General features: G+C 44.5%; 1 protein-coding gene across 2 annotated transcripts in view; it reads left to right on the top strand.

The window, feature by feature from the left end:
• Positions 1–17610, top strand: part of dlgap1a (discs, large (Drosophila) homolog-associated protein 1a) — an 889543-nt gene that overhangs the window by 327036 nt on the left and 544897 nt on the right. The window lies entirely within an intron of this gene.

Below are 17610 nucleotides of genomic sequence, written 5' to 3'. Positions count from 1 at the left end.
TTTATGCAGAAGCCATGAAATCACAAAAGTCATTCAGTACCTGCCACACCACTCCCTTTAGACTTTTGCAATTTGAAACAATTATGGAAAGAATCATAGCAACAGCCACAGGAATGCTTTCTAAATGGTGAAAATATGGCAACAGTGGAGGACCAACGAAACTTGGGGGTCCAGGTACACAGATCATTGAAATGTCATGAACAAGTACAGAAAACAATCATAAAGGCTAATGGAAAGCTTGCTTTTATATTTAGAGCAATAGAATATAAGTGGTTAGAAATTATTGTTCAACTATACAAACCCCTGGTTAGAGCATACCTAGGGTATTATGAGCAGTCCTGGGCACCAAACCTTAGGAAGGATATATTGGCTCTGGAAGGAGTGCAGTGTTGATTTACTAGGATAAAACCTAGACTCCAATGGGTAATTTAGGAGGTGGGAGTAAACGAACTAGGTGTGTATCCCTGGAATTTAGAAAGTTAACAGATGATTTGCTTGAACTACTCAAGATATTAAGGGAAACAGATAGGGTAGTTGGGAGAAACTATTTCCACTAGTTGATTAGCCTAAGACTAGGGAGCATAGTATAAAAATTAGAGACAGGCCTTTCAAAGTGAAACTATCTTTTGAAAATAGTTATTGATTCTAGATTAATTGTAATGTTGAAACTGAAATTGATAGATTTTTGATAGCCAGTTAAGGGACACAGACAAAGGTGGTTACATGGAGTTAGGTCACAGATCAGTCAAGATCTTATTAAATGGCAGAAGTCTCAAGATGCTAAGCGGCCTCCTGTTCCTATGTTCCTAAGAAGTCAACCAACAAGTAACCTGTAAGTAGTTGATGAGCCCTTTAAGTGATGGTGGTCTGGGTTTCTTTCTGCTGCTAAATGAGTGTTTAACTGTGTGAGATTAAGAGAGGGCATTGTCTGGAACGTTGAGCTCCAAAATGGAACCGCTGACTTCAGAGCATTACTGCACACCATGGTTTGTCTGCTTGGCATATGTCCGGTGGAGATTCACTGGACCGATATGGTATCCAGCATGATTTATCCCACAAGTGTGTGCTCTAAGAGCACTCATAGCTCCCACAAATAGGCACTTGTGTGCCCAATTTCTCACCCACATTCTTCCGGAGTGAAAATTCACTGTATTCATGCCTATCTTCACTAAAGCCTGTAATTACATTTTACTCATTTGGCACAATAAGAAAGTTGCTTAAGCTTGAAATGAACCTATATAGCTTTTCACCATCACAATGGAATAATCTTTCACTTTGTCTAACATAACAACATTAGTAAAGTTTTGAGAGAAGCAAAATCTAGGTCTAAAAAGAAAAGTTATTGTTGGATGTTTCTTCCTCTAGTAAGGTACAAAACCTAATAATGAACATCTGATGTAGTTTTTTATTTGTTCAAATCAAAATCTTATGTATGTTGCAGTAGGTAATGCAGATAAAACTTCTTCAGTGAATTTGTGTTATCCGTTTCAGCCAAGTGTGAAATTAAAAAATTCACCCTATAGTGCCTAGTATCAATTTGGGAGCTTTTATTCAATCAAGTGGCTATATTCAGATCCTGAGACCACATAAGGAAGCAACTGTTTATAGATAGAGTATATTGGATAGCATGCCTTAAAACCCCCAAAAAACTACATTAATGGTAAACAACATTACAATCTTGCTGGGCTGTTTCTCAAAATCCTTCAATATATCTGCCAAAAGCAAGGTTGTCAACCTATATTAAGAAAACAGAATTTCTTTGCATAGATGCATAGTTAGAATAATAAATCCCAAAAAATCACATCAAACTGAATGAGTAAGACACCATCCCTCATTGGATAAATACAGCAGGTGATGTTGCTCTGGCCTATAAAAATCAGGGAAGTTTTAGGTTTGATGCTGATTAGGTGGTCACCAGCAAGTTGGCATTGAGAATGTTACAACTGTATCACTGCCTCATTGTAATTGGGTTAGGAAGGAAATAATTTGACTGGGGTTAGACCTAATAATTCCATCCAGTGACTTGTGCTGAAAGTGTACGTCCACAGGTTTCCAGCTAAAGGTGCACTGGATTGTGATTAAATAATCTGCTGACAGTGTCTTGTGTTATATATGAAGATGCTCACCTTGTTAAAGTATACCAGGGCTGAGATTGTTTGTGGTACTATAAGGAAAGGATGAACTTGCATTTACTTAGTACCTTGAGATGACAGCCAATTTCCTAGCCCTAATCATCTCCTTTTCACTATGGACATCCAACCTCTACACCTGCACCTCCAACCAGGATGGGATGAGGGCTCTCCGTTTCTTCCTTGAATGGAGGCCCAACCAGTTTCCATCCAGCACCACCTCCTCCACCTGAATGGGCTTGTTCTCTCATTGAACAATTTCTCTTTTAATTCATCTCACTCCCTCAAAGTAAAAGATGTTGCTAAGGTACCCCTATGGGTCCTAGCTATGCCTGTCTTTTTATGGGACATGTGGAATATTCCTTGGTCCAGTCCTATCTGGGCCCACTCCGTCAACTCTTTCCAGTACATTGATAATTCTTGGTGGTGTGTCCTGCTCTCGCCCTGAATTGGAAAACTTCAACTTTGCCTCCGGTTTCCACCCTTCTCTCAGTTTCAGATGGTTGATCTCTGACTCTTCCCTTCCCTTCCTGACATCTCTGTCTTCATTTTTGTGATAGGCTACCAACTAATATGTATTATAAGCCACTGACTCTCACAGCTACCTCAACTACACTTCCTCACAAACTATACCCTGTAAGGATTCCGTTCCATTCTCCTAGTCCCTCCATCTCTGTCACAAAGGTTCCGATGATCTAACTTTCCACAACAATGCTTCTGAAATATCCCCTTTTTGCCTCAACCAAAAATTCCCCAACACCGACCCCTCCCCTGACCCCACCATGGTTGATAGGACCCTCGACTATGTCTGCTTCATTTCCTGCACTTTGGCTCTCACCCCTCCTATCCCTCCAAGGATTTCCCTTGTCCTCACCTTCCACCCCACCAACTGCCATATTTAATGGATCATTTTCCACTATTTCTGTCACCTCCAGAGTGATGCCACTACCAAACACATCTTTGCCTACCCTTTCAGCATTCCAGTGGGACTGTTCCCTCCATGTTACCCTGGTCCACTCTTCAATCACCCCCAACACCTTGTCCCCTTCTCATGGCATCTTTCCATTGCAAACACAGGAGGTGTAACACCTACCCTTTTACCTCCTCTCTCCTCACTGTCCAAGGCCCCAAACATTCCTTCCAACTGAAGCAGTGATTTACATGTACTTTTCAATTTAGTCTATAGTATTAACTGCTCACTATGTGGTCTCCTCTACACTGGGGAGATCAAACTTAGGTTGGGTGACTACTTTGCAGAACACCTCCGTTCAGTCTACAAGCACGACCCAGAGCTTCCAGTGATCTGCCCTTTTATTTTTCCACCTCGCTTTCCTGCTGACATCTCTCCCTTTGGCAATGCTCAGCATAAGCTTGAGCAACAGCAGCTTATCTTTCGATTAGGCACTTTACAGCCTTTCAGATTCAACATTGGGCAGAATTTTCTGCCTGCCAGGTGGGCAGGCCCGACCCAATCTCCGGCAGGCGGTGAGCCGATCCCGCTGCAGAAGCGGGCCCCGCCGCCATTTTACGTGACGTCTGCCGAGAAGCGCTATGTGCTTCCTGTGTGGGCGGGTGGGGGGGGGGATTCCCCAAAAGCGAGAGTGCGCTCTTTTGCGCAAGCGCACATCTCCCTGAGGCTAAGTGCTGCCTCAGGGAGATCGCTGACACTTTTAAAAATATTAAAAATAGAAAAAGAAATTCCACAACAAGTCACATGAGATGGGACATGTTCATAATTTACACTATAACTTTATTAAACTTTTTTAAACCCTACTTGAAACCTCATCACGCCGGTGGATGAGGTTTCATGTTTTTTCTATTTGCCACCGGGGCTCCTGGCCTGCCCACCAACCTTAAGGTTGGATGGGCAGTTCCTTTAATTGCTTAATTGATCCTGTCAATGGCTTCAATTGGTCACTGACAGGTCGGCGGGCGCGCATGTGATTTTGCTGCGCCCCCGCCTTCCTGAAAATTTAAATGGGGCGGGATGACGTCGGGGGTTCCGCCCAATGTCATCCCGCGTCATTTTACGGGTCAGCGAGCGGGCCCCGCCCCCTGCTCGCCGACGGCAAAATTCTACCCACTGAGTTCAACAGTTTTCAGACTGTAAATTCTGTCTCCCCATTTTGTTTCCTTTACATTGCATGTTTTTGTTTTTCTCCTATTTTTGATTTCAGACGGTACCACGCCTGTTCTAGCAGCCTCTTTTGTTTCTTTTTTCTTTTTTTGCCGCATTGCTATTCCCTGAGACGTTAACTGTTTCTCTCTCCACAGACGCTGCCTGACCTGCTGAGTATTTCCAACATTTTCTATTTTTATTTCAGATTCCCAGCATCCACAGTATTCTGCTTTTCAATGCTACTTTTATAGCATATTCATTGTAATAATTCGGATACCTTGTGATCTAAATGCTGCTGATAATTATACAGATTTCCTGACGTGTTTCAGTTTATCCTGGTGGACTGTGGGGAAAGGCGCTGAGGTTAGAAAAGTGTCCAATTTGCTTTTGCATCTGTGGGGCATGAAGCATACTGATTTGCCAAGTTTTGCAGAATTATTCGGATTGGCTGCAATTTCACACTTGGTAAAAAGCACATGTTCAAAATTCATCCCAAAGATTCCCATGCAGAGGGAAAAAATGCATCTCTGAAAATTTGTTTCCACCAGCCTCAATATCAACCACCAAAAACACAGACCCCTGGGGCTGAATCTTCCAGTCGGCATGCAGGGGCGGGCCCAACATGCCAACGTGTAAAATGACACACAATGATCTTGGACATGCGTCCCGACGTCATCGCGCATCATCTTGATATTGATCTTGAGTCGGCTGCACGCCTGCCGAAATGTTAAGAGCCTATCAAGGCCATTAAGAAATTAATTAAATTAGTTAAGAACGCTGCCCGTACACCCTTAAGGTTGGTGGGCAGGCGAAAAGCCCAAGCGGCCTTCGCGTTTTTCAGGAAACCGCATCCACGGGCGGGATGAGGTTTCCTGAAGGTTTCATAAAATAAATAAATAACTTTCCCCACCTTTACAAACATGTCCCAACTCATGTGACACTGTCACATGAAGGAACATGTTCAAACAACTTTTCACATCATTTATTGAACTTTTTCATTATCCATTCGATCTCCCCGAGGCAGCTCCGTGCCTCAGGAAGATTGCTGCGCTCTTTCGTGTGCATGTGTGAAAGAGCGCAGGCCGCGACTCTCCTTCCTCCCCCCACCCGCACAGTTAGCGGTGAGTGCTACTGGCCGCGCATTATGCTAGGCAGGCCTCACTTGGCCCACCCATGTAAAATGGCAGCGCGCAGCCGATCGGCTCGCACCCGCCTGCCATAGGAAAAGTCCAGGCCCTGGATGTCCACAGGAAATTGATCATGGCACATGACAGGATCCATTCGCCATTGACCTTTGTCTCAGATGTGGGGTCAAATTGTGGTCACCAAATTTAATTCATCTAGACAGGTGGTTAGAGATGAATCTTGAGCCATCACCAGAGAGAGGAAGCTCCAAATAAAGCAAGTGCTGCGAGCTCTGGAGCGGAAGGGTGATATAAGCCAAGAGGCCCACTGGAAAACTGGTGGAAATATTTCCACTGGCCCCACTTACAAGGAGATCCAAAAATATTCAGCATTTTTGTTAAATCTTCAGGGGGTTTAGACCATAACCACCTTCACCTGACAATAGATTGCTGTTACTGTGCAGACAAGCCCATAATCTTGGGAGCCCCTTCCCCAGGCATAGGTACCTAAGAGCAGGAGTAAGCCATTAAGCTCATTTCTCGTCTGTTCCACAATTCAGTTAAATCATGGCTTTTCTTTACTGTAAATCCATTTAGCTGCCTTTTTTCATATCCCTTATTACGTTGATCTAACAGAAGTTAATTAATCTCAGTTTGGGATATTTTTAATTGATCTAAACTCAGCAGAGGTTTTAAGGGAATGGGTTGCAGATTTCCGGCAGCCTTTATCTGAAAAAGTTCCCTCTGACATCAAACACGGAATAGCCTCACTCTAGTTTAAAATGGCCCCATGTTCTGGACTCCCCGAGAAAATTGTTGCTCTCTATCTACCCTAACAAATGATCTTAAACACTTCAAATAACTCCTCAATCTTCTGTATTTGAAGGCATACCCCCTCTGACACTATTGCCTTTGTTTGAAATACACCAAGGCTCCTCTGCCCCAAACAAAGCCCTGTATAAACTGTTAGTGAATGCTGGGAGAGCAACTGGACAAATGTCAGTCCCATCCACTGGACTTATGAATGTACCAGAAGAGCTGATTATTATTGGCCCTGCAGCTCATAACATCAATAATTCTGGAAAAAAACAATACAGTGTTTATTAATAATCTCACCCATCCTATCTTCCAATACCTTTGGCTCACTCAGGCTTTTCTCCCCTCAAGAATTGAGCTTATTTTCAGCTCCACTCTTGGAGCTTGGACCACAGAGATAGGTTTTTTTTTCTGTTCTTTACACATGCAGAACAGTCCTTTATTTTAATAGAAACCTTTGGCGTACCCTAGCGCCTCATTCATGATGTTTTCAGGGTCCTCGATATTTACTATAATTGTCTGGAAGCTTCCATTCTTGACTTGGTCCATTTCCCTCTTATGGCACTTCATGCTTTCTGCTCTTGGCTGCCAAACATTTTGCATTTGACAACTACTTCTTTGCTTGAGGTGACCACAGCCTTGCTTCTATTTGCCACAGCTGCTCTCTGCTCCTGACATCCACAGCTGTACTTTATGCCCTAAATTACTGGGGCTCTCCCAAACCAGAGCAACTGCAAAGGTTCAAAACCCAGTTCCAACAAAGTTCGTTACCCCTAACAGCAGCCATCCTAAGTAAGGCAACTCTCAGAGCGGTTCCAGACAACATCCTAGACTCCAGCTTCCCTCAAGCACTCTCACACTTTTAGACCCCTGTCCTTTCAAAATCTCCCAGTGTGGTCCAGCTCCCCCAAAGTGCTCTCAAGCTTCAGACCCTAGATTTGAGTGTCCATAGATGCTAGCACCAAAGAATTGTTCCCAACTCCAGCATTCAGATTTCCTAACTGCTTCTACATAGTTAGTACTCCCATTTCCCAGTTTTTTCAAGGGCGCTTCCAGTTTCCATATTTGCCTTCAAGTACTCCATGACTTCAGAGATCCCAACCTACATACTCCCCGCCTCACAAACTCCACATTACAGCTTCTCTCCTGGATGATTTTAAGCCCCAGTTGTCTCTCCTTCCCAGGCATCTTTCACATAATGCAGTCCCTGGTGCCTCCCCTATCCTTAAATAGCCTCATTTTTTTTCTTCCCCACAGGAGTTCCAGAACATTCTCTGCCTATTTACTCCAGGGACAGGATTTTCCCCCCATCGGGGGCGAAGTTGAAGGGTGGGCACGCACAGGTGCGCTTCCGATCGGCGCACCTGATTGGGGGCACGGTGCCATTTTACGTGGGCGGGTCAATTAATGCCCGCCCAGTGTGATGTCCACACGGAAGCTCTACGCGCTCCCTGTGCGGGCAGGAGGAATCCCAAAATCGAGAGTGCGCTCTTTCGCGCATGCGCACGAAAGAGTGCACTCATCTCCCTGAGGCTAAGTGCTGCCTCAGGGAGATCGGCTGTTCTGAGACAAATATTTAAAATAGAAAAAAAAGTTCCTGACATGTCCCCTCATGTGACACTGTCACATGAGTTGGGACATGTCCATAACTTTTACAAAAACTTTATTAAAATTTTTTAAAACTTACATGAAACCTCATCCCGCCAGTGGATGAGGTTTCATGTTTTTTCTACTTCCCGCCGGGGCTCCTGGCCTGCCCACCAACCTTAAGGTTGGACAGGCAGGTCCATTAATTAATTTAATGAATCTGTCAATGGCTTCAATTGGCCATTGACAGGTCGGCGGCCGCGCAGCTGATTTTGCTGCGCCCCCGCCTACTGGAAAATTTAAATATGGCGCGGTGACATCGGGAGTTCCGCCCGATGTCACCGCTCGTCACTTTACGCGTCGGCAAGCAGGCCCCGCTCCCCGTCCGCCAACAGGAAAATCCTGCCCCAGGGTTTTATCTTTGACCAAATACATACTGAGTGGATCTGTGAAATAAATATATAGAGTGACTAAGAGAGTTGCAGAAAATAGAGGAGATGGAGGAAAAGAGAGATTTAGACAAAGATTGAGAGAAAAAATGTTAATGACAATAATGTTATGAACATCTTTGAGAGCCAGAAACAGAAGAGAGAGAACAGGTTAATGAAACAGACATGAAGAGTGACTCAAAAATAATTAGAGCTTAGGAAAGACCATAAGGATGGGAAATGTATTAAATTCATGAGCAATGCTACCAGAGATCAACTGATATCATAAAAATTGAAAGCTACCCAGTGCAATTTAGTTCAGGAAAATAATCCATGTTATCCATTTTATTCGGCTAGACCATGGCTTAAACAAACAATAATACACAGTAATAAAGTTACTCAAATGTCAGTAGCTTCTGTAATATTAGACATGACAAAAAAATTGTTTAAAAGGAAAATTTCCACCTGTACTCCTAGCACGACCCTTGCTCACTAGGGATTGTATGCAAGGATATCACAGGCCTACCTTCCCTTATTTTCTATCCACTAATTTTAATTGGAAGAAATTTGTAGGGAATGTGCTCATGCTTTACTAAAATACATTCCCTGTAGCTAAGGTCCCATATCTCTTTATACTAAATTAATTACTTTTATAATTACTTTCCAATAAAAGGGGTTGCTATGGGTACCTGCATGTGTCCGAGCTATGCGTGCTTTTTAGTGGGATATGAGGAACATATTCCAGTCCTACTTGGGCCCCCTCCCTCATCTCTTTTTCCAGTACATTAATGACTGTATTGGTGCTGCCATGAACTGGAAAATTTCATTGAGTTTGTATCTAAGTTTCACCCTTTGCTCACCTTTACCTGGTCCATCTCTGATTTCTCCCTTCCCTCCTTGACATTTCTGAAGGTAGACTATCAACTAATATTCACTATAAACTCACTGACTCCCACAGCTTTCTTTCCTACAATCTCTCTAATGCCTTCACATCTTTTCTAAAATGTGGCATCCAGAACTGAATGCTATACTCCAGATGAGACTGAACCAGTGTAACATAGCCTCCTTACTGGCTGAGGGAGGAATTTTGACTGACACCTGTCCCATCAATCCTTTGGTCCGTGCTAATTATTTTACCAATACCAATATGTACCTGCATCTAACTCGATTACCTATCAATTCTACACTCTTTTGACTTTAGTGATATTGAGCTGAACCTTGAGTTGGGAGCGTGCTACAGGTGATAATGCATGATATCTAGAACAGGAATGAATCCGCCTCTAACCCACCCAGTTCTGGTTTTAATGGAGGCAGGATGAGGTATGGACGACCAACCTGTGGGTTGGTCAGTTAACTATTATAATGAGTCTGCATGCCTTCATTTTAACAGTCATCCTATTTTTACACACAAGGGGTTGAATTTTGCCGTTGGCGAGCAGGGGGCGGTGTCCGCTCGCTGACGCATAAAATGACACGGGATGATGTTGGGCGGAACCCCCGACATCATCCCGCCCCATTTAAATTTTCAGGAAGGCGGGGGCACAGCCAACTCAGTTGTGCGCCCGCTGACCGCTGACCTGTCAATGGCCAATTGAGGCCATTGACAGGATCATTGAAAAAATTAAAGGGCCTGCCCATCCAACCTTAAGGTTGGCGGGCAGGCCGGGAGCCCTGGTGGGCTTCAGAAAAAACATGAAACCTCATCCACCGGCGGGATGAGGTTTCATGCAGGGATTTAAAAAGTTTAATAAAGTTTTAGTATAATTTATGAACACGTCCCATCTGATGTGACATTGTCACGTGAGAGGGACATGTTAAGGAATTATTTTTTCTATTTTTAATCTTTTTAAAAGTGTCAGCGATCTCCCTGAGGCAGCACTTAGCCTCAGGGAGATGTGTGCTCTTTCATGCGCATGCGCGAAAGAGCGCAATCTCGCTTTTGGGGAATCCCCCCTACCCACACAGGGAGCGCAAAGCACTTCCCGTCGGACGTCACGCTGGGCGGGCCTTAATTGGTCCACCCACGTAAAATGGCGGCGGGGCCTGCTTCTCCGGCGGGGATTGGCTCCCCGCCCACCGGAGATTGGGTTGGGCCCGCCCGCCCAGCAGGCAGAAAATTCTGCCCAAGATGACCGGGTTTCCCATGCCTCAGGAAACTCAGCAGGTTAAAGGAGGCACTTAGGGCTGAATCTGTGAGGTAACTACAGCACTGCTTGTGGGCTAGGAGGAGGAGGAGTGTTTTCATTAGCATCAAAAAGCTACACAGTAACTGCTCCCCCACCCCCCATTTCCTGAACCAGCCACCCTCCTGACTGGGACAGACTTGAGAGATTGGAGCAATCCCCACCACAATCTTTTGCACTGCCCTAAAACACCTCCCTGCTCTCATTGACTTTGGGCCTGTGACACAGGCTTCCCACCTGAAAGGCCTTCAGCATGTCAATTTAAGGCAGCCCTAAAGTTAAATTCTGCAGGACATTTGGGAAACCCATTTTTCCGAGTTTTCCGATGTGACAACATCACAATGGTGCAGAACTCATCGTCAGGCTAAAATCCATGAGAACATAAAGGAGCAGGAGTAGGCCATTCGGCCCCTCGAGCCTGCTCCGCCATTCAATAAGGTCACGGCTGATCTGATTGTGGCCTTAACTTCACTTTCCTGCCTACCCCCTGTAACTCTCAACTCCCTTGTCAATCAAAAACCTGTCTATCTCAGCTTCGAGTGACTCAGCCTCAAACACCAATGACCTGCTGAAAGAAATCCCTCATCATATCCATCTTAAATGGGAGTCCCTTTTTTAAGCTGTGCTGTCTAGTTCTAGATTCTCCCAGAAGGAGAAACAACTTCTGAGCATCTGCCTTGTCAAGCCTCCTCAGAATCTTATATGTTTCAATAAGATCACCCACTCATTCTTCTAAACTCAAATGCATATAGGCACAATCTGATGACCTTCCCTCCAAAGACAAATCCTTCCATCACAGGAATCAGTCAAGTGAACCTTCCCTGAACTTCTTCCAATGCAAGTATGTCCCTCCTTAGGTAAAGTGTCCAAAACTCTGCACAGTACTCCAGATGTGGCCTCACTAATGCCTTATACATTTCTAGCAGGATTTCCCTACTTTCATATTCCATCCCCTTGCAATAAAGGCCAACATTCCATTTGTCTTCCTAGTCTCTTGTTGTATCTGTGTGCTGACTTTTTGCGATTCATGTAAAAAGACACTCAGATCCCTCTGTCTTGCAGCATTCTGTAGTCTATCTCCATTTAAGTTATATACTGCTTTTCTATTCTTCCTGCCAAAGCAGACAATCTCACATTTTCCCACATTATACTCCACCTGCCAATTTTTTACCCATTCACTTATCCTATCGATATCCCTGTGTAGAGTCCCCACCCTACAACTTGCTTTTCTACCTATCTTGGTATCATCAGCGAATTTGGCTACAATATAGTCCCTTCATCCAAGTCATTAATGTAGATCATAAATAGTTGAAGCCCCAGCACTGATCCCTGTGGCACTCCACCAGTTACAGATTGCCATCCTGAAAATGACCTATTTATCTGAACTCTCTATCTCCTGTTAGTTAGCCAGCCCTCGATCCATGCTAATATATCAGCCCTGACATCACGAGCTCTTATTTTGTGTAGTAACATTTTCTATGTATGGCACCTAATCAAATGCCTTTTGGAAATCCAAATACAGTACCTCTACTGGTTCCCCTTTATCCACCCTGCTATTACATCCTCAAAGAACTCTAATAAATTTGTCAAACATGATTTCTCTTTCACAAATCCATGTTGAATCTCCATGATTGTATTACAATTTTATAACTGCCCTACTATTACCTCTTTAATAATGGATTTGAACATTTTCACAATGATAGGCATTAGACTAACTGGCCTATAGTTTCCTGCTTTCTGCCTCCCTCCTTTCTTGCATACCGGTGTTACATTTGCAGTTTTCCAATAACCTTTCCAGAATCCATGTCCTTGTTCCTCATGATTGACTGCCCCTTATTTTGGTTTCACCTGAAAATTTGCTTGTAAAATTGCTTACAAAGTCATGTTACCTTAAATTCTGCAATTCCTAACCATAGCTTTTACATTGTAAATGTTGAACCTTGACAAAGCTGCCTGAAAATCAATTTATATAATTCTCTGTCATGTCAGCAACAACTTCAAAGAACTTCCAACAAGTTAGTTAAGCATGACCTCTCTGTTCTGACTTTGCTTACAATGTGATTTAATAAGTTGTATTTTTCTAAGTGTTCTAAAATAGTTCCAAAGACTTTCCCTACAACCAACATTAAACCTTGTCACGAACTGAAAAATAAACAGTTTACTGTCTTGGGGTGGGGGTGTGAAACGTCTCTTGCCTAATAAATGGGCTGCTGCAAGGCTTGCATATCAATTTCTCTGTCTGAAATCAACTTTCAGGCAGGCCTTTAATTTGTGCCCAGCACTTGTGTTCCAAGCACCAAGAGACATAGTGTATGGCTCTTAAAAGGACCAGTGGAGGTTTCTTCAGAAAGATAAGTTTGTTTGTAAAGATTTTTGTAGGATCAGAAGAAACAGGAGCCTCCACCAAGCCCCACAAAAATCTCCATCCTACTGCTAACTCGCCTCACTACCACCAGCAATACCCCTCCCCCACCAACTTCAGCTTCTGAACCTTCCCCGCCCCTCAACAACTGGTCCTACCTGCCAGCCTGCCTGCCTGCATGCAATCAACAATTGATTCTGACTGGCAGGCTACAGCGGAGTGCTGTTTTGGCACCCTCAGCTCACTAAACAATGACCATCGTATCAGACAGGTGCCACAAAACCGGAACTGCTCCCATAACTGTGTACAGATTTGGCCGCCTTACCTAAGGAAGGCCTTGCCTTAGATGGGATGCAACAAAGATTCCCTAGATTGATTCCTGGGATGAGAGGGTTGTCCTATGAGATTGAATAGAATGATGTTTATTCTCTGGAGTATAGAATGACAGGAGATCTCATTAAGCGTATAAAATTTTTAGAGGACTTGACAAAGTAAATGCTGAGAAGCTGTTTTCCCTGGCTGGAGACTCTAGAACCAGGGTGGGAGTGCGGAGTGGTGGAGGAATTGTCTAAGGGTATTGCTGAAAAAAAGAGACATGCTGTTGAAGCTTTTCATCTTGCACTCATCAGGACAGACGCAATAAAATCAAATTTTAAAGTAACAACAATTTATACTGCATGGGAAAGGGTTCTAATTGGTTGGCAAGTGGACTCTGATTGTTTGAGGCATTGCCATGGAGAATGCACCAGGGAGCAATTATCACCCAGGCTTTTGTTTAAATTAAAAAAAGACAAGTCAACTCTGATTGGTTGAGACCTTACCATGGGGAATACACCAGAGAACAGTTGTTCCCCATGTTTTGGTTAATTGGATAAGTTGCAACGCCTGGACATATTCTTTCTATTTGCAGGTCCCTGCATGTGAATATAATTAGCTTCTAGCAAGCGTCAGTGAACCACATTGCAAGCTCAACTGATAATCTTAAATTGGATGTTAGTATAATTCTTACCACACTTGGGATTGTTCGGTAAATGCTGCCCAAACATTGGAATCACATCTTGGACACCATGTGACAATACTTGACACTACTTTTGCAAGCACGGGCTGGTTGACTACAGCCAGTACTCTGCCTGTTGTGAACAGCAAAAGGGACCCGGTGTTTAATACAGTCCACCAGACCAGTCGTTGGGATGTACAGCCTATATTCCTGGCATCACACCAGTATTGGAATTCATATACCACATTACACATTTGTGTGGTAGGCAGAATGTGTTTACATAAGTTCTGTACTACCAAGTGACTAATTGTCTAAGGATAAGGGTAAGGCCATTTAGGACTGAGATGTGTTTTACTGCTGATAGCCAGCTGGTGAAGAAAGAAACCAGAGCCAGTCTTTTCTTGGCATAGGTTTATTCACAGAGTGAATTACAAGTATGTATCTCCTGCCTCCACTTTCCTCCTGTGTCAGTAACTCTTTCGAGTTATCAACAGTCACAGATTGTAACTTCTTTCAAGTACAATCACAGTTCTTGGTTTTCCAGGAGTGGGACATGAACCCACAACCCTCTGATTCAAAGGCGAGGGTGCTATGAACTGAGCCACAGCTGACACCTCATTAGTGTCTCTTTATATGTGCCCACGTAACCATCCAATTAATGCCCTTCATCTGTATGTACTTAACCTCAATTGATACAATTAACAAGATGAGGAAAAATTTCTTCTCCCAGAAGATTGGGAATCTTTGAAATTCTCTACCTCATGGGGCTGTATATGCTCTGCCGTTGAATATATTCAAGATATGGGACAGGATGGGAACGTGGAGTTGATGTAGAGGACCAGTCCTGATCCTATTAAATAGCAGAGCAGGCTCCAGGGGATATATGACTGACTTCTGCCCCTATTTCTTAAAACAAAACTGTTACAAGCTTGCTGCAATTATTTTGATGAGACCATGCATACTGCACCAAGTTCAACAATATTGAATTAGTCAAACTGTAGAAGTCTAGCATACAAATGACAACATTTGTTGTTAACGGCTGCTTAAAAGCAATGTGGAGCCAACAGCTTTAATACGTGCCTCAAGCCAACAGTGAAAGGTAATAGGGGAAAATGTGGCTGACTGTGCTGACATGGAACTCCAAGCTATTGATACCTGAGAGCAAAAAGAACCTTCAGACATTGATGTCATAAAGAAAATTGAAAAAATATTATTTTATATCAGAGGAGAGAAGTTAACGAAACAATCTGGATAATTTGTGATTTTGCTAAAAGCACCGAGATTAGAAGATGCCTCAAGGATTTGGAAGAGAAGCATATGACTTAATGGAGGGAAATATCACAGTCAACAAGGATTTGATAAAATTTGATGAAAGCTTGAAGAACAATTGGCTGGATTTTCATGTTTGAGGCGGATAGCGAGAGTTTGGAAATTTCCTGGCTCAATGCATCCGCCTCGGGAAGAAGTACCTCGAAAGGTGTGATTTTTATTTTGCGGGGGAAGGTCCATACTGGAGTTGGGTCAGCCATCCCTAGACACAGATCACAGGCATCCACAGGAGCTACCAAGTGCTGAGGCGGGCTGCTTAAAAGGCCCGCCACGGATCTCTGGGACTTTGTCCCAGTTGTTTTATTCGATATTAATCCCACCCTCACATTCCCTCCCCCTCCCCCACCCACTTCACATGCGCCATCCATGCCAACACATTCCCTCACTCCATGGTCCCCCATACCCTCCATGCCAACTGATGCCCCTCCACCCGCTCCCAATGGACCCTCAGAGAGGCTAGGCATCCATTAGTCTGTTGAAACAGGTGCACACAAGGGAAAATATTGCTTGATTGACAGTTTTTCCTTTGAGTTATTTTGTCAATTGCTCAATGTTTATTTACACAAGATAAAGAGGTGTTAATTGCTTGTAGGTTCCGCTATTGATAATATAAAGGTCTGGTTGATTGACACTTTTGTAGGGCTGTAGTAACAGCAGGTTTTTAAAGAAAGTTATGAATGTTTTTTTTAAGCTTTTCCACAAATGCAGTTGTTACTATAGGGATTAATGTTTCTGTACAGAGTGCACACTGGGGGAATGAGCATGGAGGCTCTGCATTGGCATGGAAGATATGAGGGGCCATGGGGTGGATGGCAGACATGAGTTGGCATGGAGGGTACATTGGGGTTAGCCTGGGTTAGCCTGTGGAACATGGATTAGACTTTTTGAAGTTATCTTTCAAAATGTTCCCCATCCAGCCTATGGTTTATGACTCCTCTGAGGGACCGCGAATCACGAGTCTTTGAGAAGCTAGCCTGGCTCCAAGAAAATTGCAGGGTACTAAGAGATGTCTACTCCCAGTGGAGGTTGGCCAGGTTTAGGCTTGCTGCCCACACCTTTCTCCCATGCTGGCAAAAATTGGGGGTGCCAGGAATGGGGGTGGGAATCCTGGTATCGGGTCCCATCCGCCATGTTTAAAGATCCAACAGAGGGCGCTGGTGAAAAGTGACTGAAGCATTCTGGGAGAAGTCACCGCAGCCACTGCGACTCAGGAGGTAATCGAGGAGAAGGACTCTTGCACTCAACAGGAGGAAGAGCATCCAACAGAGGGTGCTGGTGAGAAGTGACAGAAGCATTCTGGGAGAAGTCACCGCAGCCACTGCGACTCAGGAGGTAATCGAGGAGAAGGACTCTTGCACTCAACAGGAGGAAGAACACCCAACAGAGGGTGCTGGTGGGAAATGACTGTCATTTGGCAGAATGCCTCATCGCCAGAACTTTCCAACAAGCACCAAGACGTGGCTTGGCTGGTGGTGAGAAAGACCCTCCCCGTCAGATCCTTCCTACACGCCAGGAGTCTCACCCCCTCTGCACGTTGCCCTCGAGGTGGCTGTGGTGGGGAAGAGACCGTTGTTCACCTCCTTGTGGATTGTGCCTTTGCAAAGAAGGTCTGGAGAGAGATGCAGTGGTTGCTGTCGAGGTTCATCCCGAGCAGTTCTGTGACACAGGACTCTGTGCTCTACGGGCTGTTCCCAGGGACACACACCGAGACAAACATCAACTGCAGCTGGAGGATCATCAACTCGGTGAAAGACGCGCTTTGGTCTGCCCGAAACTTGTTGGTCTTCCAGCACAAAGATTTGTCCCCGACCGAGTGTTGCGGACTGGCACAATCCAAAGTCCAGGACTACGTGCTGAGGGACGCACTAAAGCTTGGGGCAGCTGCCGCAAAGGCGCAATGGGGAAGGGTCGCTGTCTAAGACCTTTCTGCCACAGTGCACCGAGGGACTGGGAACTGTTTAGAGCCCCTCGGGCTGTACAGCTCAAAATGAAAGGCTGTAAATGATTGGTAACATTGTTTGTACTGATGCACCTGGTGATACATTTTGTAAAAGTTTAACCGGATTGTACCCTTGTAACGGTGTTTTTGAAATGGTTTGGAATGTGATTGAAGATATTTTATGAATAAAGTATATTTTTGCAAAAAAAAAATTCTGGGAGAAGTCACCGCAGCCACTGCGACTCAGGAGGTAATCGAGGAGAAGGACTCTTGCACTCAACAGGAGGAAGAACACCCAACAGATGGCGCTGGTGGGAAGTGACTGAAGCATTCTGGGAGAAGTCACCGCAGCCACTGCGACTCAGGAGGGTAATCGAGGAGAAGGACTCTTGCACTCAACAGGAGGAAGAACACCCAACAGATGGCGCTGGTGGGAAGTGACAGAAGCATTCTGGGAGAAGTCACCGCAGCCACTGCGACTCAGGAGGGTAATCGAGGAGAAGGACTCTTGCACTCAACAGGAGGAAGAACACCCAACAGAGGGCGCTGGTGGGAAGTGACTGAAGCATTCTGGGAGAAGGAGGTGTCAGCTGTGGC

The sequence above is a fragment of the Cetorhinus maximus genome, chromosome 4 (assembly GCF_964194155.1).
Source record: "Cetorhinus maximus chromosome 4, sCetMax3.hap1.1, whole genome shotgun sequence".
In the NCBI taxonomy this organism is placed as follows: Eukaryota; Metazoa; Chordata; class Chondrichthyes; order Lamniformes; family Cetorhinidae; genus Cetorhinus; species Cetorhinus maximus.
The sequence above is the reverse complement of the archived record's forward strand: the minus strand, read 5'-3'. Positions and strand labels throughout refer to the sequence as shown.